At 39.0% G+C, this 14,933-nt stretch overlaps 1 protein-coding gene across 8 annotated transcripts in view; it reads left to right on the top strand.

Moving 5' to 3' along the window:
- MYRIP (myosin VIIA and Rab interacting protein) overlaps positions 1-14,933 on the top strand; it is a 339,379-nt gene that overhangs the window by 183,108 nt on the left and 141,338 nt on the right. The gene's annotated exons all lie outside the window — the stretch shown is intronic.

Below are 14,933 nucleotides of genomic sequence, written 5' to 3'. Positions count from 1 at the left end.
TAAAGTCACTGACAAGTATTTTACAACATTTTAACTTCGTTAACCCCTCCTGATTCCTATCCTACCTTTACTGTATATTAGTACTCTACATACATATTCTAATACTGTATTTTTGAAACAGCTTTATTGGGATATAACTCACATACCATCCAGTTCACCCATTTAAAGGATACATTTTATTGGGTTTTAGTGTATTCATAGAGTTGTTCAACCATCATCACAATCTAATTTTAGAACATTTTCGTCACCCCATAAGGAAATCTTATGCCAATTAGCGGTCACTCCCCTTTCTCCCCTCCTCCTTCTGAGCCCTAGGCAACCTCTAGTCTACTTTCTTTCTCTTTGGATTTGCCTCTTCTGGCCATTTCATATGAATGGAATCATATAATATGTGGTCTGTTGTGACTGGCTTCTTTCACTTATCATATTTTCAAGGTTCATCCATGTTGTAGCATGTATCAGAACTTCATTTATTTTTACTGCCAAATAATATCCCGTTATATGGCTATATCACATTTTATTTATCCATTCATTGATTGACCTTGGGATGTTTCACTGTTTGCTATTGTGAATAATGGTGCTATGAACAATTTTGTATGTTACTCTATATTTTTTAAAATTACTTGACACTACCACTTTATAACAGGTATCGGCAAACTACAGCCAGCAGACCAAATCCAGCCTGCCAAATCCAGCTATAGCCATTTACATACATATTGTCTATGGTGCTTGTCTGCTAAGGTGGCAGACTAATTGCCGCAGAAACCATATGGCTCACAAAGTAAAAAAATATTTACTGTCTGGCTCTTTGCAGGAAACGTTTACTGACTTCTGCTTTATATAGTAAAAGTACACATAGATTTGCTACTTTCTACACTCTTCATTCTTTATTTATTTTTTTTATTCTTCTCCCCCAAAGCCCCCCAGTACACAGTTGTATATTCTAGTTGTGAGTGCCTCTGGTTGTACTATGTGGGGCACAGCTTCATCATAGCCTGATGAGCAGTGCCATGTCATGCCCAGGATCTGAACCGGCGAAACCCTGGGCCCACCAAAGCAGAGTGCACGAACTTAACCACTCGGCCATGGGGCCGGCCCCTACATTCTTCATTCATTAGTGCCTCTCTACTTTTCCATCCAACTGGAATGATTTTCTTTGTGCCTGGAGTTCTTAAGAATTTGTATTGCTGCTGGTCTGACATTGGCAAATTCTCTTGCTCTGAAATACCTGATTGAAAATCTCTTGATTTTGCCTTTATCCTTGAGGTTATTTTCTGTGGTGGAAAATTTTAGGTTGGCAGTTATTTTCTTTTACCACCTTGAAACCATCTCTCCACTATCGCATCACTTCCAGTGTTGCTACTGAGGAGTCAGCTGTCTGTCATCTTTAGGTAATCTGCCTTTTTTCTTTATATGCTTTTAAGATTTTCCCATTATCCTTTATTTTATTTAGTTTTACTAGGATGTATCTAAGCATGATTTTTAAAAATCTTTCTTATGTCTCATTGGACTTCTTGAATCAGTGTATTAAGATGTCTTTCAGAGCCAGCCTGGTGGTGTAGTGGTTAAGTTCACATGCTCCGCTTCAGCGGCCCTGGGTTCACTGCTTTGGATCCTGGGCACAGACCTGGCACCGTTCATCAAGCCATGCTGAGGTGGCGTCCCACATAGAAGAAGTAGAAAGACCTACAACTAAGATATACAACTATGGGGGCCATCCCCATGGCCACATGGTTAAGTTTATGCACTCTGCTTTGGCAGCCCAGGGTTTTGCCAGTTTGGATGCTGGGCATGGACATGGCACTGCTCATTAGGCCATGCTGAGGCAGCGTCCCACATGCCACAACTAGAAGAACCCACAGCTAAAATATGCAACTATGTACTGGGGGGATTTGGGGAGAAAAAGCAGAAAATAAAAAAGAAGATTGGCAACAGTTGTTAGCTCAAGTGCCATCTTTAAAAAAAAAAAACGATATACAACTATGTACTGGGGCTTTGGGTAGAGAAAAAAAATAAAGAAAAGAGAGGAAGATTGGCAACAGGTCCCACTCTTCCGCACCAAAAAAAGCACACCTTAACAAAAAAAATGTCTTTTATTAGTTCTAAGAAATTCTCAGCTCTTTTTTCTGGGTCAGCAACTATACACTGGAAAAAAGAATAAATAATATTTTGTAATAAATATATACCTTTAAGATACTACAGGCTGTAAATGCTGGTGGCTAGTTACAATAGTAATATGATCTTGTAGTAATGCAATCTCGACTATACTGGTTTGTAATTCCCAGGGGAATGATCCTATTGAAGTATGCATACTTTAGAACTTTTTTAACTTAAAACATACAAATATACACTTATTTGCCAATACTTTAATGGAGGACTGAGCTATGTTCCTTGATCATGAGTTTAGTTGAGTTATACATAAACCGTATTCATAATGAGCTATTTGTAAATTCCAATTGCAGCTTCTTTAAATTAGAGCAAGAAATTAAAGATACTTGCAAAGAATCTAAAAGCAGAATTCTAATTTATTTAATTTTTCTAGTCTTTGACAGTTTTCTTGCCCATACTTAATTTAGTCTCCCAAGTCTTTTCCTAACTTTCAATTACTAAACTAAATTTTGTGTAAGTGGCATAAACATTTTTGGATACTAGTTCCTGATACAGCTCAAGCGACAGAAGCAGAAATGTTTTGGTCTCCTAGAAAGTGAGCTGCTACCTGTGATCATTCAGTGTACCTTGAGGATCATCGTGTTTTACAGAAAAAGAGTGAAGAGAGAAAGAATATTGATGAAGATTGGCTAGGCTAGGTCCTCTCTACTATAGTCCTGATTCCTGGAATTCATCTCTACTAGTCCTTACCCCGTTTCCGGACTTCAACTGAGAATTCCAAAATCATTAAAAGGCTTCAGAGCACAGAGCAAAATTTTATATAATGCTAAGATAGTACAAAAATCTGAAAAAATAGTACAAAATATGAACATGTTAGATCAATCTCATTTATGAGTGTTAATGCAAAATCATTAAGCAAAACCTAGCTAATAGAATCCAAATGTACATTTAAAACAACATGTCATAATAAAGTGGTATTCATCCCAGAAATACAAGGAATTCAAAAATCTGTTAGTATAACATCACATATTAAGAAGCCAAAGAAAATCAGCCATATGAGCCTCTGAATAGACGCTAAAAAAGTACATTTGATAAAATCCATTGTCTTTTCCGTTTTAAAATCTATTCCAGAAAAAGAGTGAATGTTTTCTTAATGATAAGTACCTGTGTGCGCCCTTACCCACTCTCTCACTCCCTCTCCCTCCTCAAGTCTAAAGGCAGCATCACACTTCACATTTAAGTACCAGGAGCACAGCATTCGGGGCAGGATGTTCTCAGTCACCACTGTTATTTAACATAACAGAAAAAGAAAGAAAATATCTAAACATTTTAAAAGGGGAGGCAAAATCCTCATTATTTTCAGGTGATGCAGTTGTGAACCCAGGAGGGTGGGACTACTGAGAACTAATTACAGTCATTCAGAGTAGGTAACTCATCACCATGTTAAGATACAAAAATGGATAACTTTCCTACATAGAAATGGTTAAAAAAAATAATGGAAAAGAGCATCCCATTTGTAACAGCAACAATAGCAAAAAAGGATAAGACACTTCAAAATAACTTGCCATGAAGTCCATAGACTCCATACGGACAAAACGAAAACAAAACAATGTTAAACCTCTGCAAGGACATCACAGAGACTTCACTAAGTGGCGATATGCCCTGTTCTGGATGGAAGAGTCAACACTGTAAAGAGCTCAGTCTTCTCTAAATTAATCTGTAAGTTGAATTTGATCCCAATAAAATTCTCAACAGGATGTTTCTTAAAGCTATCCAAGCTGGATGTAAAATTTCATATGGAAAAATAAATACAAGAAGAACTATGAAAACTCAGGGAAAAAAGTAGAAGAAAAATGAAGAGCATTCTTATCCTAGTAGATATTAAACATGTGATAAGTCTACTGTAAATATCATGGTTTTATACTGCACTGAGTAGACAGCTCTGGAACAGAGAGCTAAGAAATAGACCATAGAGAGAGGACTGAGGTAGGTGAATTTAGTTTGTGATACCTATGTCATTTCAATTCAGTGTGGAAAGGTTCAATAAATGTTATTTGGTTTAACTAGCTGGCCAGCTTGGGGAAGGGAGGTGCTGTGTCCTTACGGTGTTGCTTACATCAAAATAAATCCCAGATCAATCAAATATTTAAATATAAAAGACTGAACATTGTAAGAAGTATATGAAAATATAAGAAAATGTGTAATCTCAGAGGGAGTTGAGCCCAAACACAGAAATTCTAAAATAAAATATATCTTAATTTGACCATATAAAAATTAGAAACTTTTGTATGATGAAAATTACTATAGTCAACGGTAAAGAAATGACACACTGGGAAAGAACATCCATAACGTAAATTCAAAGGCCTAGTGTCCTCAAATTATAAAAGCAATACAAAGTGAAGAAAAAGACAAATAGAAAAGAAGGCATGTGAACAGGCAGCTTCCAGAAGAAGAACTAAGTATGAATCGTAGGAAAAGATGCTTAATTTCAGTTAAAACTGAAATAATGAAAACCAAAATGGAAAGGCATTGTTCATCTATGAAACTGGCAAAACATATTAAAGTTTAACAATATCCAGCACTGGTGTATATGTGGGAAACAGGCTTCGGTTGTACAATTAGTGGGAATATAAACTGGTACAAATTTTCTAGAGGGCAGTTTGTACATACTTTCCAATTCTAAAAATTCACCCAGCTGAACAATTTACCAAAAAATGGGAAATATGTAAGTACATTTGTGCTTATTGGAGCTTTGTTTCTAATGGCTAAGAAAAAACTGGAAACTATGGAAATGTCCATTTATCAAGGACTGGTTTAAAAAATAAGACATGCATTCTATGAAGTACTGAAGGACCATCCATCCATCGTGATGAGGGGGATAAGAGCATGGCTTTGCAACCAGATCTCCTGGGTGCAAATCCCACTTCCACCGTTTACTACCTGTGTGATCTGAGGTGAGTTATTTGCCTCTCTGTGCCTCAGTTTCCTCTTTTTTAAAATGTGAGGAGTATAGCTACTCCAAAAGGATATTGTTAGGTTTAAATAAATTAATAAAGTGGTACTTAGAATGGTGCCAACCACAGCATAAGCTTTCAATAAATGTTAATTATTGTATATTATTAAGTGGTATAAATGCAGGATTTTGGCCAGCGTGTAGTATGGTCTCTTGTGTGGAAGGAAGTGAGGGAGGGAGTGAAGGAGTGAGGAGGTAGATAGCTACATAGATTAAGATCTAGATCTGAGCATGAAAATGCTTAACTCTAGTGGGGAAGAGACTTTTTATCTTCATTTTACACTTCTGTTTGTATTCCCTGAATTGCCCAACTGTATTATTAGGAAAGCTAATTTGTAATAACAAAGAAACCCCCAAAATATAGTGATTTAAAGAAGAGAGCAGTGTTTACCTCTCTCTCAGAACAGTGCAAGCTGAGTGTTCCAGCTTGGCCAATGTGTCTGCTCCACACAGTCATTCACGGCCCCAGGGCTCTGCCATCCCCTAGGGGCAGGTAGTTCTCAAACTTGACTGCATATTAGCATCCTCTGGAGAGCTTTGAAAAACTCACATTGCTCAGCCACACTCCAAACCAATTAAATCAGAATCACTGGAGTGGGACCCAGGCATCAGTATTCATTCTAATGCTCCAGGGGATTCCTATGCAGCCAAGTGCCCTGGAGCCTTATCATCTGATGGTTGATGCTATGCCACATGCTGTTGGTTTCAGCCTCTGAGAAGGGAGGAGAGCATGGAAGAGGCCTACCTTCTGTATTAAGGGCCTGGCCCCAAAGAGGTAGTCTCTTGTTGGGAACATAATCACACAGCCACACCTAGCCCCAGCGGAGCTGGCAACCACCTGGCTAAAATCCTGTTACCAGGAAAGAAGGGGAGAAGGGATTTTGGTGGCCAACTGGCAGTCTCCATGACATAAACCATATGGAAGTATTCCCCTCTTCCCCCCCAAAATAAGAACAAGGATTATCTAGAAGGTAGGATTATGGCTGAATTTTTTCTTTATAGTTTTCTATATTTCAGAAACTCTAGTGTTATTTTTTAAACTGGACAAAAAAGAAACATTTAGTTTTCTTTTGAGTTTTGTGAAATGAATACACAGAAAATGAGATTCATTACTATGAAGTAGTAGACATCAAGGCAGCTGTCTGCAGTGACAATCAAAACTGAGGCACAGTAGTAAACAAATATGGAGACAGCATCTCATTAGCTAATCCAATGATACAAACAACAGACACCATGAGAGTGACTGTATTGACGTTGATAACCTCTTTCCCATTGCGTGTGACAGTTTACAATCACTGTTGTATGACTCGTTTCAATTAGAGGGTAAAACAAAACCATGAGTCTTTTGGATTGTGACTTTTGTGCCACGTTTTAAAATGTAATTCTGAAATTTAAGTGGTACATATCCCAAGACACTGCTGGATTCAGGACCCTCTTCTTCCTCTCAGTTTATATATAGATAGGCCTCCCACAGACTCCTCAGCTGCTGGTAAGAAAGACTCCAGTGGTCTCCTCTCCCTTCCTCGCCCCCGAGGTTCCCAGATTAGCATTTAGGACAGTGCTTCTTCTGCTGCGGCAGGCAAGTTGTTCTGCCAAGAACTGGCTCGTGCTCCTGAGGAAAGAGTCCTATTTTAAGAGCTACTACAGGCTGTCGGTTCTGCTGAAGGAGATGTGGGAGTGCTGGGTCTTCCACCTGTCAAAACATGGTTTGAGTTCCTCTGGAAACCCTCCCTCTCTCTCCATCACCTCTCTCCAATTTTCCTTCGTTTCCACATGAGTTAGACCTCTTTAACCCCTGGGATAAGGCCAAACGATATGAAGGGACTTTTGGGAGAAAGGGCTACATTGTCTAATTTAGCGGTGAAAAAAACAGACAGAGCAGATAGAAGCTGGCAGGAGAACTCACTCCATTGATATTTGTCAGTAGAGATAAAGGGACTCAAAATCTATCTAGATTTCGGTTATATGTAGGATCATATAATTTATCATTTAAACCTCTGGGACACTTTTGAGAGTAAAAGGGAGTGACTTTTATTGTACTAGGACCAACAGACATGAACTGGGATTATTCCGGGCAAACTGGACTACATGGTGTCTCTGATTATGTAACCCTCCCTGACCTCCACTTCATTCACAGAAGAGCCATCCTTGGTTTGTATTTCTGACTTTTCAGTGCCCAGTTGGCCTTTGACCTCAGATCTGGGGAGCCCTACGCAATTGTTATACTGAGTCAGGGAAATTCAGCTCTATCAGTTGCCACAAAACTCACCTGAAGAGTCTGTTGGTAGCTCAGACCCTACCCTTAAAGCATTTAGCTTTCAGACCACATCTGTATGCTGAAAAAGTCGGGACTTAGTCTGGTTGCATATAAGATAGAACAAAAGGTACCCAGGTACCATGCCTTTGCTAGGCACCCTCTCCTTTTGTGGGATTCTAGAACCTTTCATTCCAAGAGCCTTTGCAAAACCACCACAGGACCCTGGAATGGATGTGTGCTGGCTGCACTGAGGTGTGAATTCATCCTAGTTAGGCAAATTCAGAGGGCTGGGGCCAAGGGAATCCAAAGTATAGTATTATGCACAGGCATCTCATAAGAGAAGATACTTCCATGGTAATACAAAATAACTTTGTCCGTGAAACTTGTATTATTCCTTTTTAAAAATTAATGCTAATAATTTATATGTTGATTTAAGGGTTTTCTAAGAAAGTATTCTTACCATATACCCCAAAAAACAGTTTTTTTCTTCCTTCCTAATCCTCATAAATTTCATTCTTTTTCTTGTTTTGCTGCCCTGCCCAGATCTGCAGTAAGAATTTAATAGCATTAGGGATCACCACCAACCTTCGATGGTTCCTGATCTTGGGGGAATGCTATTAATACTGCACCAATGTGTGTGAATTTGGATGTAGGGAGTTTTGGATGGTCCCTTCCAGAATAAGCAAGTTTCTTTTTATTTCTAGATTGCCAAGAGTTTTTAACATAACGGGTAATTTTCTTCTCTCTTAATTTGGTGAATTACATTAATTAGTTTTCTAAAAACTAAACTAACTTGCATTCCTGGCACCAACCCAACTTGCTCATGTATTCCCATCTTATACTCTGTTTATATTTGTTAGGATTTCTTTTACTCATGTTCGCAGGTGAGATTGGCCTGTAATTTTCTAATCTTACTTTTCTTTCTCAGGTTTTGGCTTTCGGTACTGATGTTACGCTATCCCCATAAATTGAGTAGAGTATTGTGCCTTCTTTTCCTGTTTTCTAAAAAAGTGTATATAAAGTTATATTATTTGTTCCTTAATTTGTAGTAGAGCTCTCTTGCTTGGGACTGGTGGTTTCTTTTTAGGGAAAACATTTTACTGCTGATTCAGTTTCTTTAATGGATGTAGAATTATTTGTGTTTTTTATTTCATCTTGAGTTGGTTTTTAGTAAGGTGCATATTTTTGGAATTTGCCCATTCCATCTAACTTTCCACTTAGTTTGCATACTGTTCTTTATAATATCACTTTATTCTCTCTCTAATTTCTGTCTGCATCCATAGCATCAGTCCTCTTACTATTTGTGCCTTCTTTCTTTTTTCAGACAGGGGGTTATCTATTTTTTTTTTTTTTATTTTCAAAAACCAACTTCTGACTTGCAAGTTCCTCTCTATTGAATATTTGTTTTCTATTCTATTAATTTCTGCTCTATTTTTCTTCTTCCTTTTAGTTTCTTTGTGCTTTCTTATTCTGTTCTTTGTCTAATTTCTGAAGTTGGATGCTTAGCTAATTTATTTTTAGTCTTTTTCTTTTCTCCCTAAATGCCTCTCTATGTACCACAGTAACTACATCCTACAAGTTTTGATATGTAGTTTTTTAAATCATCATTCAATTCTAAGAATGTTAAATTTCTATTTTGATTTTTTCTTTGACCTATGTGTTATATTCCTTAAAAATACATTTTTAATTGCCAAACTATGAGATTTTTTCTAATTGTCTTTTTATTATTGTTTCAGATTTAATTACATTGTGCTCACAGACTGTGGGCCATTGATGCCCAACCTTTGAAATTTACTGAGGCTTGCCCAAGTCATGATCAGCTTCCCTAAATTTTTCATGGGTGCTTGAAAATACTATATATTCATGAATTATTGAGTAGAATGTCCTATGTGTGATCATTAGATCAAGCCTTGTATTGTGCTATTCAGATCTTCGGTATTCTTGCTCATTTTTTGCCGACTTGATATGTGAGTCACCAAGAGAGGCATTTCAAAATCTACCACAATAATAGATTTGTCTATTTCCCCTTGTAATTCTGTCAGTTTATGTTTTACACATTTTGAAGCTGTGTTATTAGGTACCTATAGGTTTACAACTGCTATATATTCCTTTTTCACTCTGGCTCTTGGTACTGCATTTTGGATACTTGGTTTACATCTGTCCTTTCTGTCACTAATTCTCCATCAAATTGTCTTTAATCTGCTGTATAACCTATCCATCAAGTTTGCAGTTTCAAGTATAATATTTTTTTCATTTCTGGAAATTATATTTTCTTCTTTTCAAATCTGGTTGATCATCTTATAATCACTGTTTCTTGCTCATAAGTTCATTACAGTCATTTCTTTATACTTATTAAACATCGTTATTTTATTTTTTATGTGATAATTCTAATATCTGACAGCATCTGGTCTGATTCTTCTTTCTATTTATCTCCTGACTCTTGTTCAAGATTATCCAGATTTAGCAGAAACCCTCAGTCTTAGTTGGTTTTTGTTTGTTTGGCCAGTAGAGAGAATGAGAACTCTCTCAAGCTAAAACTCCAAGAAAGGTTGTGGTTATGACTTGAAGTGATACATTTTCAGAGGAGATTTTTAAGACACCCCTTTTCAAATAAGGTCTATTCCATTCATCACCAAATGTTTCTTTGCTGCCCCTTCTGCATGGTGGGTTTATTTCTAAGTGACACACTAAAAGTATAGCCCAATGGTGTCCAAGCTGTATATGAAGTGTCTCCTATTATAATTCTTCATTTTGGTGGAAGCCCTAAAATTTATTTCTTATGCTTTGCACCCAGTGCAGTTGCCAAAAGAGAAGCTTCAGGTTATCTGGAGTCATCTGAAACTTCTGGGCAAAAAGCACTTCCATATTTGCTTACTTCCTTGAATTCTCATTTTTGCGTAGTTTTTAGCTTTGAATATTTCTCATTTTCTTTAGTTGTTCTTGGGGGATTCTAATTTGGGGTATATAATCCACCACACTGCTGGAAATGGAAGTCAGCCTATAAATTTTTAGGTTATGATATGACCAAAGTTCAGTGATGCTCTCTTGGACAACTGTCTCAGATCCAGCCTGGCATTTTTGAACCTCTCAGTAGCCGAAGCCATAGCAAGAGCTAGTGGCTGAAATGAATGGCTCCTTGCTAGTCTGGGAAGTCTGCACTTAACCAATTCCAACAGCTTTGAGCTCTCTCAAAATTTCAGACACCTGTCTCTTGTGTGTGTTTTTCATTACTGGATTAGTCAATTTATATTTAATGACCCAAAATGATAAACTTCAAGCTTATTTATTTTCTAGGCCAGAAATCCACAATTCATGTCTCTAGCATTTAGTGCTCTGTATGCTTTTCCTGTGATCATTAGGCTTCATAGGGTTTGGGAACTCTATAATTCTAATTAGAGCCTGGTTACCAGCTTATTTAAAGTATAAATCTTATTGCCAATTACAGTGGGTGAGTAAAAACAAAAACAATGAATTTTCACCCTTCTTATTACTGATTCCTTGCATTGTGGCCACCTAATCAGAAAGGGAGATGCTATATATGTAACAGGTGCATTCTTCATCTTGACTTTTGGTAAATCAACTGCATTTCTTTAGCAGTTGGGGAATTGGACCCATAACTCTTTCTGTAATAAAACATTTAATAATATAAAAGTAAGATTAAGAATCAAAATGTCTGCCCATAATGTAGTGCAAAATAATACCGGATCATTTCCAGTAAGGAACTCAATTTGAAGAAGCTGAGCATTATCTTACATGTAATAGACATTTAATAGGCATTTGAGTTTTGCCAAGATTAGATAATAAAGTCTCCTGATAGCTCATTCAGGAGCTGACAGGGATTTAGTCATTCATTCACCACCTCTTTAAAGAGTGGCCACTATGTACAAGGCACTATGTTCCAGCGTTAGGGATTCAGAAGTGAACAGAACCAGACACAGCCTCTGCGTTCATGGAGCTCGTGGCCTAAAAAGGGAGTAAACGAATCACTGTGTGATTCCAGTAGGGGTAAGTACTGAAAGGGAAGGAAGTAATGCTGTGAGTGGGTCCTCAATCAGGCTGTGGGGACCAGGTGTGTGACATTTCAGTTCCCATTGACGAGTGGTGGAAGCTGATCAGACAAGGCAGACTGGGCAGTGTGGGAGGCAGGAGGAGGAGAAGCACATTCCAGGGAGGCCAGATGTAGCCAACATTGCTTCCTTCCTTATTTCTCCTCCTTCTTCATTATTCCCTTCTGTTCATTCCGGTTTCCATCCTCAACAATAAAACGTAGTGCATAGTGGTGGTGGTAAAAGGCAAAGGAAAGAAGAGTACTGAATTATTAGAAGAGTCCCTGCATTTGGGGCTCCCTAGAAACTGGACCTCAATGAGAGCTTGGAGGCCTGGGGCGGAGATATCACCTCCTCCAGGGTACTTCAGAGTTCTCCCAACATAATAGCACAATACCAGGGGATATATCACAAAGAGCAGCCCCAAACAGGTCTACTTTAGAGATGCAGATTCTAGAACGTACAGCCAGACTCTGCTCCTTTTATCTCATCTCTTTCTGCTTTTTCTCCTGGTTCTGTCCCCACCTGGCTCCTTGGAAGTGCCCGTTCCCTGGCTTTCTGGGTTACCTCCTTCACAGTTCTTCTGCTATGGCTTTGCTTCTCTATTAGCTGCACACTGAAGTTCAGCTAAGCATCCAGACCCTCCCTCCTGCCAGCACAGGACCAAGCCTAAAAATCTGCCTCTCCAGGACTTGTGGGCAAGACTCAGATAATCTTAGGAAACCTGCTCCTTTCGCAGATAAAGAAACTTCGGTGACTTCTCTAGTGTACCACCTCTGGCCTGAGTATTTTTTCTAAAAGAAAATCAATCAAGTGTAATCCAGATATGAAGTTATTCCAGCACCATTTATGAAAAGTTGTTCCTCCCCCTGTTGGAGTGCGTTGGTTCCTTTGTTGAGTATCGATGACCACGTGAGTGTGAGTCTATTTCTGGGTTTGCAGTTATGCTCCATTGATCTGTTTGTTGATCTTTGTGACAGCACCACATAGTAATGATAACTTATATAAAGTAAGTTTAGAAGGCAGATAATGTACACTCTCCAAATGTGTTCTTCTTATGAAAAAATTGCTTCTGGATCCTTTGCATTTCCAGATAAATTTTAGAATCGTCTTGTCAACTTTGACAAATACACCCTCTGAGATTTTGACTGAAATTGTGTTGAATCTGAAGATCTGTTTGGGAAGAATTAGCATCTCACCACTACCAAGTCTCCCAATATGTGAAAGCTTTCCATTTGGCATAACTTTCCATTTATTTAGTTCTTCTTTAATTTCTCTTAGCAATGATTTGTAGGTTTCAGGGTAAAAGACTTGAACATCTTCTGTTAAAATTATTCCTATTATTTGCTTTCTGTACCTCTATAACAAAAATTTTTGTTTCATTTTCTACATGTTGGCTGCTAGCATGTAAAAATATAATCCAGGGTTTCCTGAGCTGGAGGAAAGAGAAGAGACCAGGGTTCAAAGCACAGCAAGGAGAGAAACCTCCAAGGAAGCAATTACTCCTAGAATTTTCTTCTAACCTTTTTGATCTCTGCAACATATGGCTGAAAGGGCCTTTTCTACCTTACGGAGTCTCGTCCTTCTTTCACCTCTAACACAAACTTTGATTTCAGAGAAATTTAGGTTTGACTCTTAGTTTTACCAACTGTGTGACCTTCAGCTCATTACTTCTCATCTCTGTCCATCATTTTTTTTATCTATAGGTAAATTCCTACCATTTAGGGCTGTAGTGAGGATTAAAGGAGATGCAGTGAAAGTGCCAAGGGTTCATCACTGCTCATTCCCTTCTGTTGTCCTTCTCCAGGCACCACTAACTGCCTGCTGCTCCTCAGAGGGACCCTATGCCCCCATCTTGGGAAAGCAGAGAGATGCTGTAATCATTGTGCTCTGTTACTCTTTGCAGTAAAAGCACAGCCACACAGTACCATCTGTCAACCACCAAAGAAATGTGGGGCCCAAAAACAAATGTACCTAAGAAGAATCAGAATTCCACTGGCACAAAAGTGGAAAAAGGAGTTGTTTTTCCTTCCTCCATTCATTCCAGGAAACTTTATTATGTCCCTGCCCATGCCAGGCTCAATGCTAGGGACTATATGGCATTAAAAGCATAGAACAGCCAGATTCTCCCCTCAAAGCCTCAGCTCCAACACTGGGCTGGGTGCCCAGAGCCAACAGGAGGAGATGACTTCTCCCTAAGAATCTCCGTCCTCCAGGCCCTGTGAAGTGCAGGCGTACATCGGAGAATCAGTCTCCAAACACTTCTAAAGGATGATTTTACTCCAAACTGAGAAACGAGAAGATGAGTTTAAGCAGTGGTCACATTGGAAGCATGTCTCAGCTAATTTGGAAGAGCAGACAATGGTCTAGAGTCCAAAGCAGTTTGCTCACCAAGAATGGCCACCAGATGGGGGTACTTAGAGCACATGCTCAGGAAGAGAGTTTCCCCTGTTCGATTGGGTTTTCAGCCTTCATTCTGTACTTCAGTCTGGCAATCTGGGTCTAATTTTTTTTTTTTTTCTGTCTTCTTTCCATGCCTAATGCTTTTTTAAAGTTTATTACTAGCAATTAATCTACAGATATTTACTAAGCACCTAATGTGTGCCAGTCACTGTGCTAGAACCTGAGGATATACTGTTGGCAAAATACACACAATTCCTGACTCACTGGGGTTTACAGGATTGTGAGAGAAAGTGACAACAGTCATATAACCACAAGAGTGCATGAATTATTTTCAAGCAGTGCCAAGGGCTGTGAAAGAGAAGCTCACAGGTGTGTGAGCACCTGTAGGAGGGAGACCTGGTCTGGGCTGGAGGTCAGGCAAGGCCTCTCCAACATTTAAGCTGAGAGCTGAAGGTTGAGTAGATGTTGACAAAGCTAAGTGGGTGGAAATGGGGAAGAGAAGTTTCCAGGTAGAGGGAACAGTATGTGCAAAGGTGGTGAGATGAATGGAAGGTTGGCCTACTTAAAGAACCCAGAGGCCCAGGTGGTGGGAGCCTGAGAAGGAGGAGAAGGGTGGGAAGAGGTGAGGACAGAGAGGGGCAAGGGCCTGACCTGGTCCTGGTCAGTAAGTTCAGACATTTAACTCAACAGATATTTGCTGAGCATCTTCTCTGTTCAGGCCTGTTCTAGGCTCTGAGAGTTCTCCAGAACAAGAATCAGAGTCTCTGCCCTTATGTGCTAATATTCCATAGAGGAGTCTTGTCTGATGTTACTGCAGTGGCCCAGGTTAGGAGTGGGGGTGGGAAGTGCAGGGGTGAGAATGGAATGGATTTGAGAGACAGCTCAGATGTCTTCTCCTGATGGAAACTTTCCATGGCCCCACAGGCTCCCCTGATACATGTTCTCGTAGCTCTTTAACTTTTTCTGTGCTATTACACCTCACCATTGTAACTCTACAACTGTCCAGCCATTTGCTTAGTATTTTTATCTTTCTACTCTTCTCTTGAATAAGGCTCCATGAGGCCAGGGTCCCTGACTTTTTTTAGTTCTTGCTTCGTCCCCAGCA

Source organism: Equus asinus, chromosome 21 (genome assembly GCF_041296235.1).
Source record: "Equus asinus isolate D_3611 breed Donkey chromosome 21, EquAss-T2T_v2, whole genome shotgun sequence".
Lineage (NCBI taxonomy): Eukaryota > Metazoa > Chordata > Mammalia > Perissodactyla > Equidae > Equus > Equus asinus.
The sequence above is the reverse complement of the archived record's forward strand: the minus strand, read 5'-3'. Positions and strand labels throughout refer to the sequence as shown.